The following is a 22,403-nucleotide window of genomic DNA, read 5'->3' on the forward strand; positions in this document are numbered from 1 at the left end:
AGCCAAAAGGAGTTGTTAATTAGAGTGACATCCTGCTTGTCTCTACCCCTAGAGCTGGTTTTCCTGCTCTGGGCATGCCTGTTTTGGCCCAAGTGGTTTGTTTGGCTTATTACTGTAGGCCTAGATGAGGGAGGCCTGTACAGTCCTTTAAAATCCACAAAACGCCCGGCCGGGCATGGCTTAGCGGTTGAGCGTCAACCTAGGATCCAGGCGATCGGGGTTCGATTCCCGGTCAGGGCACATGCCCGGGTTGTGGGCTTGATCAATGACTCTCTCATCATTGATGTTTCTATCTCTCTCTCTCTCTCCCTCTCCTTTCCTCTCCCTGAAATCAATAAAGATATATTTAAAATGAAATGAAATAAAATAAAATAAAATCCACAAAGCCCTGTGCTCCTGTGCAGAATTTACCAGACTATATTCTAAGATGTTTTTAGGTAGATGTCTTGTGGGAAAAGGTAAAAAAATTGGGGGGATGCTGGGTTAAACAAAGCTGAATAGATTAGCTGCTCCTGGATTTCTCGGGTCCCGCATTCTTCTACCCCAAATCTCCCATTGGCTTCCAAGCACACTCAGAATAAAATCCTACTCAGAATAAAATCCTAACTCCCAGCCGCTGCCTGCAGAGCTCATTTCCTCATTTCATTCAGGGCTCTGCTGGAATGTCACCTCCATGGCCCACCCTGTCAACAAGAGGACAACACTCTCAGCAATAATAATAAAAAAAAAGACCCCTCACACCACCAGCCATTGCCTACTCCCTTATCCTATTTTATATTCCTTCTTAGCAAACATCTACCTGGAATTGTACCATGAATTTTATTTCTTTTCATTGTCTACGCTCTTCCACCAGAGTGCAGGCTCCACGAGTAAGAGGACCTTACAGATCTTGTTTTCCACGGTACCTCCAGCCCTTAGAACTGTGTATTAAATGGGCTTATGAACTATGAATTTCCAAGGAGAGGGCCCAATGTCAAGTATTCCTCAAACTCTCTTGGCCGTAAGACATTTTTTAAGGTGCATCTCATGAGAATGCTTTCCACAGGACACACTTTTGGGAAGTGCTTGTCTAACGGCGTTTTATTACCAGGAACCATTTCAACCAGAGGTCGCAGCAACGCGCACAACCAAACGTTCCTACTGAGAGCCGGTGTCTGTGCTCAGCCATGGGCTTGCGCCACGCCGCTGAATCCCCACAATGACCTTATGAATGGGTGCTCCCATTTCCCTTTCAATACAGACGAGAAAACTGAGACTTAGAGAGGTTAGGTAACTTGGCCAAGATCATGTAACAAGCAGATATCAAGCTCTTGAACCCAGAACTTTCTACTGCTAAAGCCATACTGTTAGTTATTCAATCCTTCCCCTGGGCTGTGGATTTCTGTGTGTCCTAAGATAGATATCTCTTTGTCTCCTCCCTTTAGCCCTTGCCTTCCTCCCACTAGTCGTAGGCTGACCCTTGTTAGAACCTCCAGATTTTCCTGTGACTCAGCCTCAAATCCCCAGAAGGGCGGGCCTCCTCTGTCCTTGGTACTGGTTTTTCCAAATCCCAGGCAGCGCATGCTGTGATTCTGGGGGCGGCCTCTGAAAGCAAGGGCATTCCTTGAAGTCTGTGCCCTGGGATGGTTTCCTGTCCCCAGACTGTGCTGGCTTCCCCCTGTCACATACGATGACATCACGCTGCATGGTTGAGAGCTTAGGGGGGCAAAGTATGAAAACAACTTCGAGGTCTGGGCTTTCTGAATGAAGTCTGCTGAGCAAGGGGAAGTCCAAGTCTGGGAAACAGCAAGTATTGCTCTCTGTCATTGAAAATTAATTTTATTCCAGTTGTGCTCGATTTCAGATCAAATGAATATAGGATCTCATTTGAAGAATGTCATTGGCAGGAGGAGTTGACTTATGAGCCAACAGGCAATTCCAGAGCAACATGGTAATGACAGGGAAAAACACGGGGCGGAATGGGGTGACAGTAAAGGGTCACCTCATCTACCTGGAGAAGGTGGTTCCTGAACCGAATTTTGAAAGGAGGTTGTGAGTAGGTGAAGAACAAAGGGAAGGGCATTTTAGGAAAGAGGGAGCAGCGGTTGGGAGGGCACGCATGGCATGACATGGTCGGTTGGCAGGGAGAGCATGAACCATAGCGCAAGCACAGGTCTGTTTGGAGACCAGGAGCCAGGTCATGGAAAACACTGAACACCAGGCCGGGAAGGTGAATTGTTCCTGTGGCCAGAAGAGAACCACTTGCCAATCTTTAGGCTTAGGAAGGATGTGACTTCCACAACCTAAGGCTGGTGGGATGCGGGCCAATAGGGAAACTGTTGCAGTGGTCCATGTGTGAGATGCCACAGTCTGAACTGGGGTGATGGAGGGGACAGGGGGGCAGAGATTCACTTGTCAAGGCAGAAGAGTCCACAAGATTTGGTGTATGGTAGAGTAGTAAAAAAATGTGGAAAGGGAGATGGAGTTGACCCTAGATTTTAGTCTTTATTATAGCTGATAAGAAAGGAATAGGTTGGGGAGAAGGGCAATGGATCAGTCTGTTTTGCTCACTTCGAATGTCAGGCCTTTGAATGGAATACATTTGAAGTCCTTGCCTTGGAAGATTGTGTCCTGAGGTGATGTTTAAGAGGACCCATGGGTCCCCAGTGAACTATAACATTTAATGCAAAACATCTGCCTTCACCTTGCAAATGGGTAGGAGGCTTAAATAAGACACAGTCTTCCTTAGTAGCTGCCATATTACTGATTGCTCATCAACAGAGGTACAGGTGGGTTGGATGATTTGTCGTTGATAAGAAGTTGCCAGAAATTGGTGACACTGGAGTGTTGAAAGCATGGGCAGGCACTCTAAGATGGTTCCCAATGGCGCTGCCTCCTGCTTTTCCCGCCCTGTGTAATTCTCTCTGCTTGAGTGTGGGATGGTCTACTGGCTCGCTGTGACAAATATAATACGGCTAAGGTGATGGGATGTCACTTGCACTATTAGCCTACACAAGATTATGATGTCCGTCTTGCTTGCAGGCTCTCTCACTCTCTTGCTGGCTTTGATGAAGCAAATGTCAATGTTGGAGAGGCTCATGTTGAGGGATGTGAGGGCGGCTTCGTGCCAACAGCCAGCAAGGAGCTGAGGTCCCCAGTCCAACAGCCCTGAAGGGGCTGAATCCAGCCAACAGCCACATGAGTGAGCTTGGAAGCTAACCATTCCTCAGCTGAACCTTCAGATAAGACCCCGATCCTGTGATTGTAGTTTAGTGAGAGACCATGAGGTAGAAGATCCATCTAAGCGGGGCTTGGAATCCTGACCTACAGAAACTGTGGCACAATAAACGTGCATTGTTCAAAGGCACCACGTTTCATGGTAATTTGTTAACAGCAATAGATAACTAATACAGAGGACTCCTGGGCTTCATATGTGCCAAAGCTATTCAAAGAATATGACTCCGTTAATTTTTCCTTTTTAAACAATGTATTAACTCTGACACCTTTTATGTGGTCTCTGGCTCCCCAGAGCAAGAGGCAAAGGACCTACGATTCAGCCCTGATCCTGTTGCCAACTGGCGTGAAATCTTAGAAAGACTTTTTCTTTCTGCAGGTCTCAGATTCACTATCTTTAAAATGAAGGGAATGAAACTAGGCCACTAATTACAAAACCTTTTTATTTGGTCACAGAACTCTTTCATTAAATGACATTTCATGAGGAAGCTCAGTGTACAAAACAGATACAAGTAGAGGTGTTCTAGGTGAAATAAGGTTGAGAGGAGCCCCAGCCTTTTAAACCAAGTCACCAAGCCCCTCCCTGGCTTAGAGATTATTGATGAGCATTGTTGGTTTCAATATTCTAAGTGTTTTAGGGAGATTTTTTTGTTTTTAAAAAAACAACAACCTACCTATAAATTAGATCACTGTCCTTTGACATCTCTGTATTGAGCTACCTCTGTGTGTCCATCCCAGGGCCCAGGGCATAAGGACCTCAGAGAGCAGGCCACGTCCCTTGGGGGAGGCACTCAAGGTGTACCTGCCTGACAGGAGCCCATCCGAGCCCTGAGCCCTCCCAGGCGGCCGCTCTGTCGCATCAAAGCTCTGTAGGTGTGGGCCTCTCGCAGCCTGTCTCTTCCCTGGGGGGAACTCATGGCTCCCTTGTCTGCAGGTGCTCACAGGCTTTCTGACAAATGCTGTCCCTGCTGTTTTGTATCTTGCTACCCACACTGGATGCAGTGTTCCCGAGGGTCCCTGGCTGGCAGGCAGCCCACCGTTGCTCTAGCCCTCTTGTCCAGGCCGTGGTGTGTCTCTTATGATGCCTGGGGTCAGTGGGCGAAGCAGGGAGCTCTGTGGGAACCAGGATGCGGGTGTGTCAGCAGCCTGCGGGGCACACACGGCTCTCCTCGGGCCGTGTCTGATTACGTGCATCCATGCTCCGGGTCTCAGGATAGGAGGGATGAGGTGTGGATCAGGCTTCAAGCTCCTGCAGCTCAGAGCTCAGTAGAGCAAACATATTACACCAGAAGTCATAGGCTATTTACTCAGTTTCTACAGGAAGTGAAACCAGAAGGAGCCAGTTGGAAATGGCAACGGTGACGACCTTCCCGAAGAGAACACTAGGGTCTGGAAGGGAGCTTCTGTCTCATTCTGAGCTTTGTTGTCTAGCCCTCGCCGGTGTCAGAAGATAAATTATGGCGCTGAGCACGACTTGCTCACCATGCTGATCATAAACACTTGCTCGGGATTTGAAACTGGCTCCGAGCTCTGGCTCCAGCCATGACTGTCTGTGTGATGTTGGGGAAGCTACTTAAACTCTCACAGCCTCAGGTTCCCCATGTTTGAACTGGGGAGCTGGCAACTATACTTGCTGGAAACAATGGCTTGATTAAATGGCATAATGCCTGTAGAGTTCTCAGTAAATATTAGCTATTACGATCACCCCCGGGGCCCCTCCTCAGAAGAACGTTTTGGACACGTTCATGTAGAAGTTAGCAGCAGCCAACTCACCTCCTCCAGGGTAAGAGTTGATCAGCGGATTGTTTGGAAACAAAGCTGTCTACTCCGAGCTTACGAAACATCTCTGGCTCTTGACACAGGGCGTTTGGAGGGGTTAAGGGGCCAACCAAAGTTATTTGAGTTACTACGGCTGCATAATGAAGCACCTGCGAATTTCAGGACATTTCAAAAATCTGAGCTAACTTGGCATGGAATAACCTTTTATCATTCCCATTAACAAATAGGCTAAAAGTACACTCAGAAGGGGCTTTCCATTCCCGATCTAGTTTTGACACGAGCGCTTTCCTTTTACTCAGTGATGGGGGGTCAAAGAGAGCCCCAGTGTGGAGCTAGGCCGAGGCCAAAGCCAGGGAGAGGCTGGAAGCACGGGACACGGAGGAAGGAAGCAGAGGGTTTCTGGGCTGAGGGCGCAACAGGGCTACAGGCAGGTAGGAGCGCAGATTCTTCTCACGGGGAGGCCACTGCTGTTTCTGTCTCGGGAGGAATTATTGCCTGGAGTTCGAGAAGGTTCTCCCCCTTGGAAAGGGGGCTTCATCTGATGTTTCCCACGTGTTAGAGGTGTCCACTCTGGCCTGGGATTAGACTCAAGGGGATTCCCTGTAATTGTCTCAAAGTGCGAAGCGGCTGAACCACGCCCCTCACCTCTGAGGATCCAAGGGAGTTGGTGGCTCAGAGCCTAGACCCTTTCCTGATGGTCCCGGGGTTCGCGGCCCCAAGGCTGCACCCAGTTTGCCCTGCTCTCCCCTTACCCCTTTTAAACCAGGTGCCCAGTTCACCTGCTTGCCTAGGGGGCGCAGGTACAGGTGCTTAGAGCTGCCGCCTGTCGTGCAGGGCAGCGTGGGTGCCCACCTTTCTGCTACGAGTGTCAGCAGTCATGACCCCATCGCTGCCTCTCATGTCATTCACCCCTCTCTCGGAGGCTGAAATTTGACCTTTTCTGTTTCCAGGCAGAGAAGGGCCCCACCATGGTTGACCTTTTCTGAGCACCACGAAAACTGATACAGGATATATGCCGGGCTATTCCGTAAAATCAATAGACAGCGATGCCTGCGGGGGCTCCTCTACCGTCTTGGTCTTGGCCAGTCGCCGAGACATTGTTTAAGGTTCTGGGAGGGGTAAGCCCGGGGCCCTGCCTGACTTCAGGACACAAGGCAGCAGAGTGGAAAGAACGGGAGGCTTTAGTCAGAAGGTTTGGGTTCAAAGCCAATGCCACTCCTCACTTATGGAAACCCTCAGATGAGTCACTCAGCTTCCTTGAGCCTCGAATTTTTTTGGCCATAAAGTGGAGCTAGTCATTCATAACTTGCCGGGCTAGAGTGTGAGTGACGAGAAACCACAGGCAAGCCCTCTGTCACACGTGCCATGGACAACCCTCAACAGCAACTGTTTGCAGTGTGTGTGTTTTACCATCACTAAGGATTGTGCATCGAGAGTCAACTAAATGTGTGTTACCTACTTTCTGCTTTTCAGATGGACATGACTTAAGTGTGGAGGGACTTGTGCTTGAAGCCGGCTGGGTAGTTTTCCCTATGAGAAAGCATGGGTGTGCCCTGGCCGGGTGGCTCAGTGGGTTGGAGCAATGTCCTATGCACCAAAAAGTTGCAGGTTTGATCCCTGGTCAGGGCACCTACGGGAGACGATTGATGTTTCTCACATTGATGTTTCCGTCTCTCTCTCTCTCCCTCTCTCTTTAAAAATCAATAAAAACATATCTTCGGGTGAGGGTTAAAAAAAGAAAAGAAAGCATGGGTGTGTGTCTATAGAAATCAAGGAGCATGGGTGTGTCTCTATAGAAATCCAGGGGAGGAGAGAATAGGAGTTCTGAATTTTTTTTATTTGAGGATTAGAAAGGGTAGGATTAAGAGGGACGTGTTTTTCACTCTGTCAGCTTGAATTCCCTTTCCAAATTCCATTCTGGTTATACGATCAGGCTACCGCTGTATTTATGGGTGGCCACAGTCTGGCTGGAGGGGCAGACTTAGTCAGGGAGGAAGTTTATTCCTTCTAAAGGTAGCTCAAGAAGCAGCAGCACTCAGCAGGTATGTGGCGGAATGTGCTTCTGATTTGGGGGTCACAGGGACATGGGTCTGAACACTGGCTCCATACCTCTGAATCTTAGAACTCAAGGAAATTCTCTTTCTCCTTGCCTTTCAAGCCATGTCTTTGTCTAATAGGTGTGGTCCATTTCTCAGAGACTCGTGGCTGTTTAGTGAGATGATGTATGCAAAGGGCCTCTAGGTTAGAGAGTAGGCTCTCCATGTTTTGGCTACTGCTATCGTTAAATTAATTAAAACAATCATCCTTCTTCCTGTCTGATCGCTGTGGCTAGGACTTCCAGTACTATGTTGAATGAGAGTGGTGGAAGTGGACACCCCTGTCTTGTTCCTGATCTTAAGGGAAACACTATTAGCTTTTGACCATTGAGTATGATATTAGCTGTGGGTTTGTCATATATGGCCTTTATTATGTTGAGAACAAAATAGATCCAGAGGCATGGATGCATGGAACAGACTGACAGCTGTCAGGGAGGATGGGGGAGGAGAGGACTGGATGAAAGAAGGTGAAGGGATTAGCCAAAGAATATATACGAGTAGCCCATGGACCCAGACAACAGTGTGGTGATGGGCAGAGGGCAGGGGTGTGGAGCCTGGGTGGAGGTGGGCAAAGTGGGGGGTGAGATGGGGACATCTGTAATTGTATCAACAATAAAAATAAAGTAAAAAAAAAATCCTTCATTTAGCATTTTAAACTTCCCACATATATTCTTGTGTACTGTACTACTTAGGAAATTGCTCTGACCTCCATTAGAGGTGGGGACTCAGAGAGGCACAGATCCTTGTCAAAGTGCAGATTTGCAGCCTAAGTGCACACCACCTGGCTTCACGCCTTTTAACTGTGTTTTCTGTGTCCAAGATTCCGTGGAAATGTCCCAGAGGCTGAGAGCAATAAGGTGAGTTTTGGACCCTCCACCCCCATTTCAGCCCAATCAGCCCCGCATTTACCCACCATACATTGGTGTTTTGTCTTCAGTTTCATTTAATGAATATTTCCACTGTTAAAAATGTTTGAAAAGCACTGTCTTAGAACATTAACTAGTCTTGGGCAAGTCCTTGTAAGCAATAAAACCAAAGAAAGCCTCCATTTATTGAGCTCTTACTATGTGCCAGGTACTGTGCCAGGAATTTGCCATATATTATCTCATCTGAGTGTCACAAGGCCTCTGTGAGATGAAGACTGTCACCCTCTTTATATGGACGAGAAATCTGAGGGCTGAAAGGCCAGTAACTTCTTGGGGGTTGGGGAGACAGCTAGTGGGAGATGAGATAGGGAGACTAGGTTTTTCAAACAAAGCATAAAAAATCTTTAACAACGGTTCAGTTTAGCAGCACTCCTTTCAATCTTTATCCAATTCACACTGTTCAAGCAAATCTGAGAATATTCATATTGTGCACCCTTTTCTTTCCCAAACACCGTCACCTCCCTGCAGCTCACAGGGTCAAGCACACTCACTACATCTACTGCAAAGGGCTCGGATGCACCCTACGCCAGCAAGCTTTCCACGGGTTTCCTCAGCACTAGACAGACCTCTTCCCAGTCCTGAGCTGAGCTTGTCACATTGCAGGACAGGCGGAAAGCTGGCTGCGGTGGGCAGCAGGTCTTATTTCTAAAGCACATATGGGAAAGCTCCATAAAAAAGGGGGAAAAGTCCACAAAAACCTGAGAAAGAAGTATTCATTCTTCAAGTGGGGCTCTGTCCTGCTTCCCCTCTGGATGGAAAGCATTTCCAAAGAGTCCCCCAGCAGCATCGTACTTTATAGCTGACAGCTTTAGAATCTGCAAATGCCCAAACTCAAAGCCTGGCGCATTCTGGAACCAGAACCCGGCACTTCCAGCCCCAGGCGGCTCCCTTGTCTCCCAATCTGTGCCGGCACAACCTCCTGCTTGTAAAATGCAGCCGAGATTCCGACCTGCCAGCCTAGTGAGACACCTCAGACCTGGGGACATAAAGTAACAGGGGGTGGGGACAGGTGGGTGAGGGGCGCCGCACAAGCAGCAATCCGAGGTTGGCCTCTTTGAACTTCCAAGGTGATAGCAGTTTTTGGCAATGCCAATGATTATCCAAACTTCCCAGTTACCGAGCAATCACTCCTTTTCTCTTCATAACGACAACAGAAGTTATTGTGCCCATTTTAGAGAAGTGGAAACTGAGGCTCAAAGAGGTTATGTATTTTCATCAGGATCACATGTGTGGTGGTGGTGGTGGGGATACTAAAGGGATCCCCAGCTTCAAAACCTGAGCTCTTAATCCCCTACAACACCAATGAGAGGGAGGAACCCCTGTGTTTTTTCCACAGTCAGCCAGGGGAGACAGAGCACTCCGCCCCTGCCCCAGGGAGAATCCGTTTCTCAGGGTTTTCTGTGATGAGAGGTGAGGAAGGAGAGAGAATTCTAGAAAGATATGAGATACTGCCGGCTCTCAGCACCCCAAACATGCCCATGTCCCCGGCTGAAGGATCAGTGAATCAGGAAGCGTCCGAGGGGAGTCCCCTGCCCTTCAGAACAGAAGCTGGTGTCCAGCGCTCTGGTCTCATTGCCTGCGGCTGTTCACCTGGCCCTAGGTGTCACCTCAAGGCTCCTGTCCCCAGCCCTCATCACTTTCCATTCTGACCACCGGGTGGATGTTGTGGATTGAGGGGATGACACAAAACTGACAACTGCAAGGTAAGGGCTGTTCGGATGTAAATTTTTGTTGTTCCCTGCACAATCCTCCATCCATCTCCCCGCATCCGACCCCAGGGCAAGGCCCAGCAAACTGCAGCTCGCAGACTCAGCCTCCCGGACCCGCACACCCAGCCGCAGGTGAAGCCGCGGGCGGGGAGGTGAGCGGCCGCTCTCGTTTCTCCTCCAAGGGCGCACAGATAAAACTTTTATAAAGTTCCTTCCATGCGTGACTTCACAGACCTGGGGCGCACAGACAAGCGCCTTCAAGACTGGAAGGGAGCGCACAGCAGAGAGCCCAGGTGCACCCCGATCCCAGCGAACACCCCATCTCGCCAGCGGCGCGGATAAAGCCAAAGTTTGGTAATTACGAAAACGCAGCTCACCTGGGACCGGGCGGGCGAGGGGGCGTCAGAGCGACCTTGGGGGACGGGGCGGGACGGGCTTACCTTTCCCGAGCTGGGGAAGACCTGGCTCTCGAGCGAAGCCGCTCCGAGGCCCGAGGGGCCGCCGGGGCTCCCAGGTGGCCGCCCGCCCGCCGCGCCGCGCGCCGCCTTTGTTCCGAGGAGGGGCCGCTGCGCGGGAGAGCGCGGGGCAGTGGCAGGCTGTGGCCGGTGCAGCCAGCTTTGGCCGCCTTATATAGGGAGCGCCTTCCCCTGTAATGGGACGCCTCGCCTCCAGACATCCTTTCCCACTTTCTCGGTTGGCGAATTAAAGGAACAGCCCTCCCAGCGGAGGCGCGGGGTTAGCTCACGAAAGGCGCTCTGGCTGCCTGCGCGCTGCCAGGAAAAGAGCCCATTTGCATACAATTTATGGCGAAAGTAGGAATTCCCGCTTCCCCCCTCCTGCCCCAGGCTCAGAGCAGCTGTTAGTGATGTGTGACTTTTGCATTGCTCCTCAAACGGATTTTCTAACTGTGAGACAGAAGCCCGGGGAGGGGGAGGGGGAGGGGGAGGGAGCCGGGTCTGGCTCTGCACCTCCGCGCGCTGGAAACGTGACCTGGCTGCCCCCGCTCTGGGCAGCAGCTGCTCAGTGGCACCTCTGAGAAAGCAAATGCGTTCCTGGAAAGAAGAGATAAAGCCTGCGGAGTTTTGGGTTTCTCTGGGCCAGCAGGGACATCACCCAGGATTAGTTCTCAGCAGGTGGAGACAGTGCCCTGAGCCCAGATCAGTCCCTCTTCTATGGGAGCCGGCCCTGCCCAGCTGCCTGGAGGTGACATTGTCCCAGCCCCAGTGCCCTACAGGGAGCAGCTTTTTGACACTGTTTTGTGCCCTGTGCTGGGTCCTGTCTTCTAAGAGGCATCTCCCTGGGGGAAAGTTCTCTGAGATTTATTCTCAGTGCTGAAAGATATCCACAAGGGGAAAAAAATATCTTGTTTTTTTTCCTGCAGGGTTTAAGAATTAAATTGACGTGTGATGGATTAACAGGAGAAAATAAAATTTAATTTTGTATGGATGGAGGCTCCGTAGGAATATGCATCCAGCAGATGGTCGGGCAGTGGGGCTTAAGTGCCATTAGGGCCTAAAGAGAAGGGCAGGAGTGGGGCTGCGAAAGGGAGGACAGCAATTCACCTGGAGATGAAAAGACAAATATTTGCTGGGCCAGCAGAGACAATGGGGCTCAGAGAGGACTTCGGTCTTCAACCCCGCCCCCATGTTCTTTGGAGCTATCTCTGCTGATAGCGCTTGTCCTGCACCAGGTCCTTTACATTCTTTTAGGCACTTAAGGGCCAGGCTCAAAAGCCCTGCCTGAGTCTTTCGTTTCTTAAAAATAATCAGCTTAAAAGTATTCCTCATGCCAAAGAGACACATTTTGGGGTGGCAAACTCCTGTTCCCCTCCAGTAACAACTTAATCTTTGAGTAAGCTGCGCCTTTGCTCCCCAGCCTGCTGTGGATCGCTGCCAAGCTCTGAGTCACCGTGGGCTTGGTGGTTTGCATGCATCCAGTACCCTCAGGGCACACACAGTCATTTGAGGGGTGGGGAAGAAGGGAGGGCATGGCACCCACGCTTGAGCTTGTCACAGCACAAGGCAGTTTTGTGACAGTGGAGGGACATGAGGCATCACGGAACCTGTAGCTGGGCCCTCCTTCGTTAGGTGTGTATTAGGTGCTGTGCAAGGTGCATTCTGGACATTATTTCATGACATCCTCGCAACCAGCATGTGCAATAGACGCAAGTGCCGTCTGACCCTTTTCACAGACGGAGAGACTGAGGTTCGGAGAAGTAATGTAAGTCCGCTAAAGGAATACACTTGGGAAGCATTCAGGTTACAACACTGGGCTCTATAATTATTACCATTGCACATCAATGCCCGGGAGCACTGTGAGCTGATGTTTAAATTATGTTTTATACCCTATTAGGTTATAACACCGCTGGTATAAAAATCACTGCCACACTTGAATATGGAAGTTATGCTTTGTTCCGTAGAGCTAAGTCAGAGATCCTTGAATTCCTTTTTGTTAACTACTAATAATGGAAGTGTCAATTAGCCACCTGTTTTAAATACTGAAGGATATCCTCTCCACACTTGTGATGCTTATTGCTGCAGGCCCCAGCTTCCCCATCTGAAAAAAAGTGGAATAAGATTGTTCCTATGATTGCCCTGGTTCTGAGATTCTAGGATTCTCTGCAGTGACCGTCCCAGACAGCAAGAAAGCCCATAAACAGTCATGTCATAAAACAGCCCATTTGAACCTTTGAACCATTTGGCTTATTCCAATGTTAGTTGTTTTGGAAATTTTTAATTCTGTGGTTTAGCCAAAGCACATTTCAGTAGCACAAAGCTGTGTCTTCCAACCGGTAGCGAGTGCCTCCATGCCTCTAGGCTTTCCAAGCTCTGCCGAGCTGATCTCCTGGGCTAGGGAATGAAATACTAGAATAGCATATGAACCATGTCATAGACTACGTTTACGCAAAATACAGAATCAATATACATTCATAGTTATGTGTGTTTTAAATGAGATAAGAGAGCATGCTGGAAAATATGGGTGGTAGACACAGCTTTTTCTGGGAACGTCCCAAACCCAACCCCCACACCCTTGCAGTGTTCCAGTCATTGATTAAGGGGCTACTACAATTGCCTTAGCCAGGTACCAGGAAGACAAAGCCAAACTTGACCAGGCCAGCCCCCAAGGCAGGAAACAGGCCAGCAGAACAAACGATCAAGACTACTGCTAAGCGTCAACTATCATAGAAATATATTTCAATAACATACGTAAGAGATGACTAGCTTCATTTGTATATCTTTAGAAGAGGCTCCTTTAAAAAGAGTTTTCTCCAAAACCTCTGTGGAATCTTAAGTGATGCTCTGGCTTTTGAGTCAGGGGGTGCGCAGACAAGGACGTGGTTCCATCCATCCCTGGACCTTTTGCAGCCTCTGTCCCAGGCCAGTGGGTGTGCATCCACCTTGTGTCTCTAATACCAGATGCTGTACTCTACCTAGAATCCTCACTTCCACCTCCTCGCCTCCACTTATCATCCAGCTCCGATGTGACTTCACCATGGAGCTTCTTAGATTTCTTCCAAGAAACACTTCCGTGCACCCTAGCACTTTGTAACCCTGTTAGGACATTCGTTGTCTCTACATGGTATAATTACGTCTGTGTATATCTAGGTTTCCTCTTCTACTCCAGCTTCCAGAGGACGGTGACCACGCCTGCTTTTTTCTGTGCCTAGCACAGAGACTTTGGTATGACAGAAGCTCAGTGAATGTTTATTGGGTGAAGGAAGTAATGGAAGAACAAGTGAATGTTTGACATGCTGTGCTTTACAATGGAATCCTTTCTTTTTTACCCATAGATCATGAGAAGGAAATTAGATTATTGTATCCAACACATCCATTGCTACAGATGAGAAAAGGGGGCCCAGAGAGGAGGCTTACCCGAGGCATTGTGGCTGCTTTCCATGCAGATGGTCGCCACAGTCAGCACTGAGCAATCAAGCCACCTGAGACATTCCAGCGAAGGATGTTTATGAGATTCATAGCCATTCATCCTCTTGTTTGCCAGAGGCCACACATCTTGGCTTCCGATCTCTTACTGTTGCATCCTTCTTAGTATAGCAAGGATATTTAAGAGGGCAAAGCAGATGCTTGTAAACACCGCCTCTGCAAGGAGTTCTCAGCCCAAGGCTGATTTCGTTGTTGCTTGTTTGCAATCCTCAGTCTCAGGCTGCTAGTGGAGGCTGTCTGTGGTTTGGAGGCCAGAGGGAGCATGGGGACTCGCCTCAGGTGAGATCATTCTCATTACCTTAAGGTCTGTTAATTGTCATACATGCCCCCCTGACCCAGATAGATCAGCCAGTGAGTGGAATATTGGCCAGGACTAGCACTATCTGAGGAAGCCAAGTGTCCATTTCTTTGGGAAGACTGTCATCCACTTCCCAAGGGGCCCCTTGCTTCCCATCTCTGCTTACCTACTCCCTCACTGTTCCCAACCTCCTCCCCCCATTCTTGGAACTCATCTAGTGCTAACTCCCATCCAGAAGTCCCATGTGACTCTCTATTGGCCAGAAATCTCTTCCAGAACAATGGAGGAGCTCTGGTCCAACACAATGGACTAGTCATTCAACCAGATGCAGTTTTTAAGAGTCAAGGTTCTCCAGTCTTTCTTCAGCACTCTTTTCCTCCATCTCTTTTCACTTTTTCTTGGGCAAAAAAAATCTCAGAGATGACGATGGTCACTGAATGAGGGACAAGATACAGGAGAGTACCCTGTCTGGTGGAATAGAGAAAATCACCCATTAATTAGATTTTCTGGTCAGCATGGCAGAGTGGAAAGAGCTCTGGTTTTGAGCAGGGTCAAGTCTGGATGCGGCATCAACGTACTGTGTGACCTCCATCAAATCCCCCCTCCCCAGTTTCTCACCGTCCTGGTTACCAGATGAGCAATCCGTAAGGATCTCAGCGACTTCAGCGTTTTAAGTGCAAGACTCAAAGAAATAATTCAGAGGCCCCTGAGCCTTAGCACATTCAATGGCCTGTCCTTAAAACAACTCTCCTCCAACTTTATCCACATGGCAAATTCCTGTATTATTTTTCAAGATTTACTTCCGAGTAGTTCTAAGAGAGTTTCCATGACCTTACGTTCAGAGAGAAGGGCCCCTCCACGCTTACCCAGACTGGCACTTTTAGCACATCGAGTAAATCGCCTGTCGCCCTCATTAGACCGTGAGCACTTTGGGGCAGGCACCGCCCCTTTTCAGGCGCTTGCTCACAGATCTGCTCACGGCCAGCATCTGCCTGTGGCTGGTCCCTGTACCACGCCACTGGTTTATTGTTCTGAGGATCATTTCTGCACGTCGCGGTATTTAGAATGGCACAGATCTCTGGTCGAAGTCAACAATAAAGCTCCCTTGAAATTGTATTAGATGATTAGGGCGTTTACTGTTATCACCGATTTCTTCTTCCAGCTCCCCAACAGGACCGTGACAGCTCCCTGGGAAAGCACTTGGAAGTCACCCAATGCTCCCAGGAAATGATCAACTGACCAACCGGTTGGCTGAGTGATGGAAAAGGTGGGGAAGGCATAAGAGAGGCACGCGTGGGCTTAACCGGCTTGACCATTTACGAAGTGAATCACCTGGAGAAAATCATGGCCCTTCTCTGAAACTCAGATTTCTCATTAGCGAGGCAGAGAGAAATCCCTCCCCCCAGTACCACCCGGAGCTGGTGTGAAGCCCGAGGGAGAGAAAGCGCTCAGTTAACTTGATGCCTTACGCGGATTTTTCAGAGTGATTAGCCACCCGCCCCCCCGTGAGAGCTCACCGTGCGGAGCTGCGCTGTGCCATGCCCATGGGGCAGGAGCCCAGCTTCTGTGTGAAGGATCCCTGGGCTCTGCAGGGATCAAGGGGCAGAAGGCGGCTGAAGCCCCCGGGTGCCGCCTTGGCTGCTCACACTTTCCGAGGGCTGCTGCTTCTCTGGAGGCCCAAGGGCAACAGGAGGGTTCGAAAGACCAGCAGCGGCGGAGCTAAGGAGAAGGTCTGGAGCTGTGCACCCCTGCAGCGGCCGGGAAGTGGCTGGGCCGCGGCGACTGGGCCGCAGCGAAGGCCAAGTGCGTCAAACCGCGCGGCCGGGCAGGTCGGGGAGGGAGCGCGCGCTCTGAGGCCAGCGCACACGGCGTTTCTCTCTGGTTTGCCACAGCTGAGTTAGATGCTCGTGAGGAAGTATAATCTGTCTTTCTCCCGATTTCCCTCCTTGTTTTTTTCTTAGATTTCTTTTGTGAACGGTGACGGGTAACAGTGGCTCCCATGAAGTGGTTTGGGGTGTTAAGCTCTGTGATCTTTACAATGAGCCGGTTGGGTAGACACCGTCTGTACTATATATTATTCCCATTTTCCAGGTGGGGCTTGTGAGGTATAGAGGGGCTAAATCGTTCAAGACACATGATTGATAAGTGGCGGCAAGAGGATCTGAACCCAGGTTGTAGACTCCAGACCCTACTTCCTATCATGGGAGGGGTGCTTCCTCATGGATTGAATTCAACAATTACCCGAAGGCAAAGAGGACATCTTGGACTCAGACAGACCACACTGAGCGATTATGGAATTTGTGCATCAATATCTAATGAGGCAAGAAAGGCTTCAGTGGTGTTTCTTTGGGTAGAATATCAGCAGGGTTTTAGGCCCATGTCAGTCTGTGCTAATGCTGGAACTGTGAAGCTCTCGGGCATGCATTGGGTTGCCATACTAATTCTACCACTAACTAGCTATGAAAAGGAGTGGGACCTCAGGCAAATCACAGTTCTTTGTTACAGGTCCTCATTTATAAAGCAGGTGCAATAATAACTGGTACTTCTTGGAGCCATTCTCGGGATTAAAGAAAATACACAGTCAAATGTTCGTGCCTGCCCCACTCTAAGTAACCTCTAAGTGGTGGATTTATTCTACTCTGGGCATTATTTTCTCATCTTGAAATGATGGAAAAGAAATAATCTCAGATATGTTCCAGAAGCATTCTCACTAAAATAAGAAGGGTTAATAAAAATGTATAAGCAAATGAAAAATATAAAGCTCCTTTTATCACGGGCCATGAGATTCCCGGGTTGATGGAACTGAGTGTTGGAGACTCTCTTTACTCAAATATCCCTCATAGATCAGTGTTATGGGGTACAGTGGTATAAAAAAAGAAGCCCATGATTTGAAACTAGGCAGACTTGGGTTTAATTCCAGCAATGCCACTATGAGTGCGTGAGATGTTTCAAATTCCTTCTGTATAATGGAGGTGAGGATACTCACTTCAGAGAGTTGACAGGACTATGGTAGGCTGAATAACGGTAACTCCCCCCATCCCAAGATAGCCACATCGCAATTCCCCAGAACCTGGGAATACCTTATATGGCAAAAGGGCCTTTTCAGATGTGATAAGTTAAGGACTGTGGCATCAGGGGATTATCCTGGGTGCAATCACAAGTGACCTTACAAGAGGGAGATTTCACTACAGAAGAGAAGGCACTGTGACCAGGGAACAGAGACTGAAGTGATGTGGCCAAAAGCCAAGGAATGCTGGCAGTTACCAGAAGTTGGAAGAGGCAAAGAACAAATTCTCCCCTGGAGTCTTCAGAAGGAGCCAGCCCTGTGGACAACTTGATCTTAGCCCAATAAAACTCATCTCAGACTCTGCCCTTTAGAACTGTAAGCAAATAAATTTCTGTTGTTTTAAGCCACTGAGTTGGTGGTAATTTGTTACAGGAAACTAACCCAAGGGGAAAAAAATGGGATGATGTCTCAGTCTTGTGTATAATAGGACCTTAAAATGGCAATTTTGTCTCATTCGATTTCCAAATACCTTCTTGTTGCAGCTTCTTTAATTTGACTTTTTGGCATTGGCTGCAAGACGGAGGAAGAAAGAGGAACTAGAGGGAGCTGCAACCTCCACGGTTCACCTAACAGTTCTGAAGTGGCCTCTTGATGTGGGAGCTTTGCAGTGTTGAGTGATGTAGCCCAGAGAGAGGAGTAACACTGGACTTAAGCACTGCAGCCTTATCATTCCAGAGTCAGCCTGGCCCTCATAAGTGTCCGGCTTATCTGGGTGGCTGCTCATCTATAACTCACCCACAGCACACTTTGTCAAGTGGAGAGAGCTCATTGATCACTGTGCTCAAGTGAGAGATAAGAAAAGGAGGCTTAGAGCAGTGGCCTGCTTTGCCCACACACTGAAAACTGTGGTCAGCTGAGGCTAAAATGCAGCTCTGCTTATTCTTGGAACAGTGTTTCACATGGAGGAAGCCACTTGTCTAGATTTCTGTAAGACCCACAAAATCAGAGGAGCTTGTTGCTTAGAAAATCCTTGACACAGATCAAGTTTCTTCTACTTAGAACAGACATGAAAAGGTGACAGAGAAGAGAAAGCGGACACACGCCAGCCTCCCTTCTCCCTCCCTGCTTCTGTGCAAGATCCACAAATCCTGTCTCTTTTCAGCTTCCCTTTGGTTTCCTTTTTCCTCTGTGATCTCATCAGATGGAGCTGTGGTCTCTGGGGACCAAAGGAGCCCCATAGTGAGCCGCCAAGCACGTCCTTCAGACACTGTCTCAGAGAATGGCCTCTGGAGGGGAAGTTCAAAAGCTTGCTCAATTCTTTGGAACACCTGCCCAGGCCAGGACTGGACTCAACTTGCAGATAAATGGTATATGGGGAGTGCTCTCAGTATAGACACATGACTCATTGTTTGAGGCGCATGATAGATGATTTCCCCCCGTGGAAAGACTTTATAAGGAAATGATGGTGAAGCCTTGATAATCCCCGTGGACAGGAGGGGGTAGGGGCCAGCATGAATCAGTGAGACAGCTGCACTGTAGAAGACCAGCTGAGGGGCGCTCACTTTGAAGAATATTCTGCCAGTAACTCCTTTAAGCTAGTCTAGCATTGCCAACAGATCTTCTGGGAGCCTGGTTTAATGAGCAGAAATCAGCAGGAAATGGTTGCTTTTAAAGGAAGTGGAAGTACTTTAGCTCCTTGGCAAGTTGCAATTTTGTTTGCACAGTTTAATCTAGGAGGTGATTTACATGAAATCACTGGTATCTGAGTACACTTGACCTACAAAAATAGCATTTGCATATTAGTTCAGCTTCGTACATTCCAAGCACTATCCCCAAAGCTGCGACAAAGATAAGCTGTAGACCAAACCTTGGCTAAGTAGGAAGTGGCTTCGCTATTGTCACTCTGGCAATGGAAGGACTGGCTAGATTGGCATGGGGGAGGGTCTTTGTGAAGGTCAGTGAGGTAGCCCAGTCCCCTAGTCCTGCGGCCCGTGGTTGAACAATGGATTCCTTTCTCCTGTCTGTAGGTATTCAACTGATATCAAAGCTTTGTGTAGGATCTAGGCAGACCAGGAGGACACCTGCTTAAGGAGCTGTCGTACGCTGATGTTGGCTCTCATTGTACAGGTTCGGGCTGATGGAGAGCCAGGGAGATGAGCAGGGAGCATGGGTAAAGGGATGACGTTCTTGAGTCCATACCTGGGCAAGTGTGTGAGCGGATGGCTCCTTTCCAAAGGGCCCTTCATAGAGGAGAGTTTAATTTCTGCCCCTGGGGCTGTCCTATAAATGGTGATTGTTAATGTTTATTGAGCACTTACTGTGTACTGGATACCACATGCAGAATATCACACATACTAACTTCATTTAATCTTCTTAACAAGCCTGTGGATAGATACTACTATCAACTCCAAACGAGGCAGGGTATTGTTTGTGGGATTAGAACCCAGGCTTCTTTTCATCTGGTGCAGGATCATCTTCTCTGTGTTTCCCTGATGAACACACTGTACAGCTTTGCTTTCCTCATTTTAAAAAAGGGGGGGGAGAGCAGGGAAAAGGGCACAGCCTTACTCTCATTGACTAGCCTTTCACGCTACGATTTCTGTATTTCTTTATTCCATGTGTAAGGAGGGGATGCACAGGCCCTGTACTAGCAGATGCTGGGAACACAGCTGCATCTTACTATCGTTGCTACGGCCGGCACCTAGTAAGCGCTCTGTAGACGCTGGTTTTGTGAATGGCTGAATCTAATCATTTTTCAAGTGCAAGCTTGGATATGAAAAATCTGGCTCACAGTGTTTTCTCATGTAAGCGGCCAATTTAATTCAATACAGAATTAGGGATTGCCTAGGCTTGTCTGGAACAATAAAAATAACAACCCTGATCTTTTGTTCCTGGTTGTTGGATGTTGTGTGAGCGGCACTGGCAGCAGTTAGGGTTTCTGAAGCCTAGATCTGATGAGCTGGAAGATATCAGGTGGCACTTCTGTCTGAGTTCTAATTTGGTCAATGAAGGCCCTCTAAGGCATCGATGTGTTTACTTTAGAAATATTTATTGGACTCGGACATGTATATTACCTTGGGTACAGGTAATGGGACCAAGTTATAGAAATTAGAAGGTGATTCATCAATTCTGAATTAGTTTATAGCCCCATGAGGGAGACAGGCACAAAAACAGGTAATTGGCAAACAATGCGATGTGTGCTGTAGGGAAAGTCACTGTAAGAGAGGACAGTGTGATAGGGACACAGAGGGATAGAGAATCTAATTTTCCCATTGCTCGAATACTTCCACTGTCAGGAAACTCATTATCTTAGAATAAAATACAGAGGGGGGGAAGCACATTAACATGTTATATTACATATTTTAAATGAGTACCTACTATGTGCCAAGTACTATATCAGGTACTAGAGAGGCGGCGAATGAAAGAGATCCATTATACACACAAATACACAAATAAGCATATATTACAAACAGTGATGGGTGTGATGGAGGAAAAGCCAAGTGGCTGTAAGATACTCTACACTGGTTCCCAGTACCTGGTGAATTTTTTTTTTTCCACCCAAAGATATACTTATTGATTTTAAAGGGAGGGAAAGGAAAAGAGAGAGAGAGGGAGAGAGAGGAACACTGATGTGAGAGAGAGTGTCAACTGGTTGTCCTCTGCAAGTGCCCAGACTGGGGACTGAACCTGCAGCCTAGGTGTGTACCCTGACCGGGAATTGAACCTGCAACCGTTTGGTATATGGTACAATGCTCCAATCAACTGAGCCACACCGGCCAGGGCCTGGTGAGTATTTAATTTCCCTTTTGCTGAGGAGTTAGCTGAGGCTCTCTACTGTAAAGTATGTTGCCAACAGCCACACAGCTGGTAAATGTCAGAGCTGGGATTAGAACCCAGAACCATCCAATGTCAAGTGCATACTTTCAACTCCAAGTCCTCTTGAGGAGCCTCATGGTACACCAACCACTCCATCCAGGGACAGATGACTAGAAACACAGTCACTGAAACAGTCTTTCTCTTCAGAGTACTGTTTACTTGATATGGTTTTAACACACACCACCAATTTAGGGGTTAACTGTGTACTATCTCACGTCAATTTATAAATGAGTTAGTTTGTTTAAGTAAGGGCATGGAAAGTCTGATTTTTCCACACAAATCCACCCACCTCCTGTCTAGGCTAATGTTGGATGTAGTCTCATTAAATACTCATTGGTTTAAATCATCGACTTTGAAATTTTTATGATGTTTCATATGGACTCCAAAATAATGGACTAAGATAACCCACTGGCTCTGAGTTTGGACTTCAACTCTTGCCGACATGGGTTTCAATCTCAGCTCAGTTACTTATGAGCAGCACGCTCCTGGGCAAGGCTGTTTACCTCCATGATCCTCAGTGTCTTCATCTGTGAAATGGGCATGAGAACACCTACATTCAGGTCTGTTGTTAGGAGTCAGTGAGATAAAGCTCTTAGTACCATGCTTAGGACACAGAAGGGGGTGAATAGTTGATAATTATTATTACTTCTAGATTTTCCTCTTTATTGAACATACTATTATTCAACAAGCCACCTCCCCACCTTTTACTTCATTTCCCAAACTAGATAAGAAGTTGGAGACTGACTGTATTTTATTTTTCCCTGAATTCTCTCCCCTGCCTTTAATGAAAAGGGGTCACATTTGTTTCACTCGGTTTATGCCAGTAGTTCTCAATTCTAGGGGCAGGAGGATTTTGTCCCCACAGGGCATTTGGAAAGGACTGGGATTATCTTTGGCTGTCACAGCTTGGGGGGGGGGTGCTACTAGCAGCTAGCAAGTAGGAGTCAGGAATGTGTGGAATATCCTATAGTGCACAGGACAGCCCCCCACCCCCATAACAAAGAATTATCCAGCACAAATTCGTCAATAGTGCTGAGACTGAGAAACCCTGGCTTATAGCCCCTAGTAGCACACACACATGCACATACAAGCTCACACACATGCTGCTCAAGTTCCCTGCTGCATGGAGGGCCAGTGTGAGCGGGCCTGAGCCGGCGTGAGCTCCAGGATGATGTCATGCTGGGGGGACCCACACAGGCCTGTGGTGAGACACATTACACGTGGGGACCTCACCATTTCCCTTTCCACGCAGGCCCTCACCTCGCCGCCGCCTCGCATCCCGCTCCAGGCCTGGAGCGCAGGGAAGCCTCGCAGCAGATGGGGTGTCGCTTCGTCACACTCTCTGTGGCCGGCTCCAGTTACACAGCAGCGCTCTGGCTCCGGGGACACGCAGCTGCCTGGTGCTCTCTGCGCTGGTCTTTCACCTTCCAGAACCCAATTCATCCCAAGACAGATGGGAGAGGGGTTTGTTTGCAGTTCTAAGAAAGCTGAAAAAGGGGAAAAAGCCAAAAGGATACTGGTATCTTGTTTTAAGGCAGGGACTAGGTATTTCTGTTTG

General features: G+C 48.4%; 1 protein-coding gene across 5 annotated transcripts in view; it reads right to left on the reverse strand.

The window, feature by feature from the left end:
* TNC (tenascin C) overlaps positions 1-10,394 on the reverse strand; it is an 82,069-nt gene extending 71,675 nt beyond the window's left edge. For 2 of the 5 annotated variants that reach the window (XM_081150819.1, XM_081150818.1), the window contains exon 1: positions 10,164-10,391. The gene's annotated coding sequence lies outside the window, so the exon portion shown is untranslated. Of the gene's footprint in view, positions 1-10,100 lie in introns of all 5 variants that reach the window. The other 3 variants (XM_081150816.1, XM_081150820.1, XM_081150817.1) reach the window with 3 other exon arrangements.
* Positions 10,395-22,403: the final 12,009 nt, after the last annotated feature.

The sequence above is a fragment of the Miniopterus schreibersii genome (genome assembly GCF_964146895.1).
Source record: "Miniopterus schreibersii genome assembly, chromosome: 11".
NCBI lineage: Eukaryota > Metazoa > Chordata > Mammalia > Chiroptera > Miniopteridae > Miniopterus > Miniopterus schreibersii.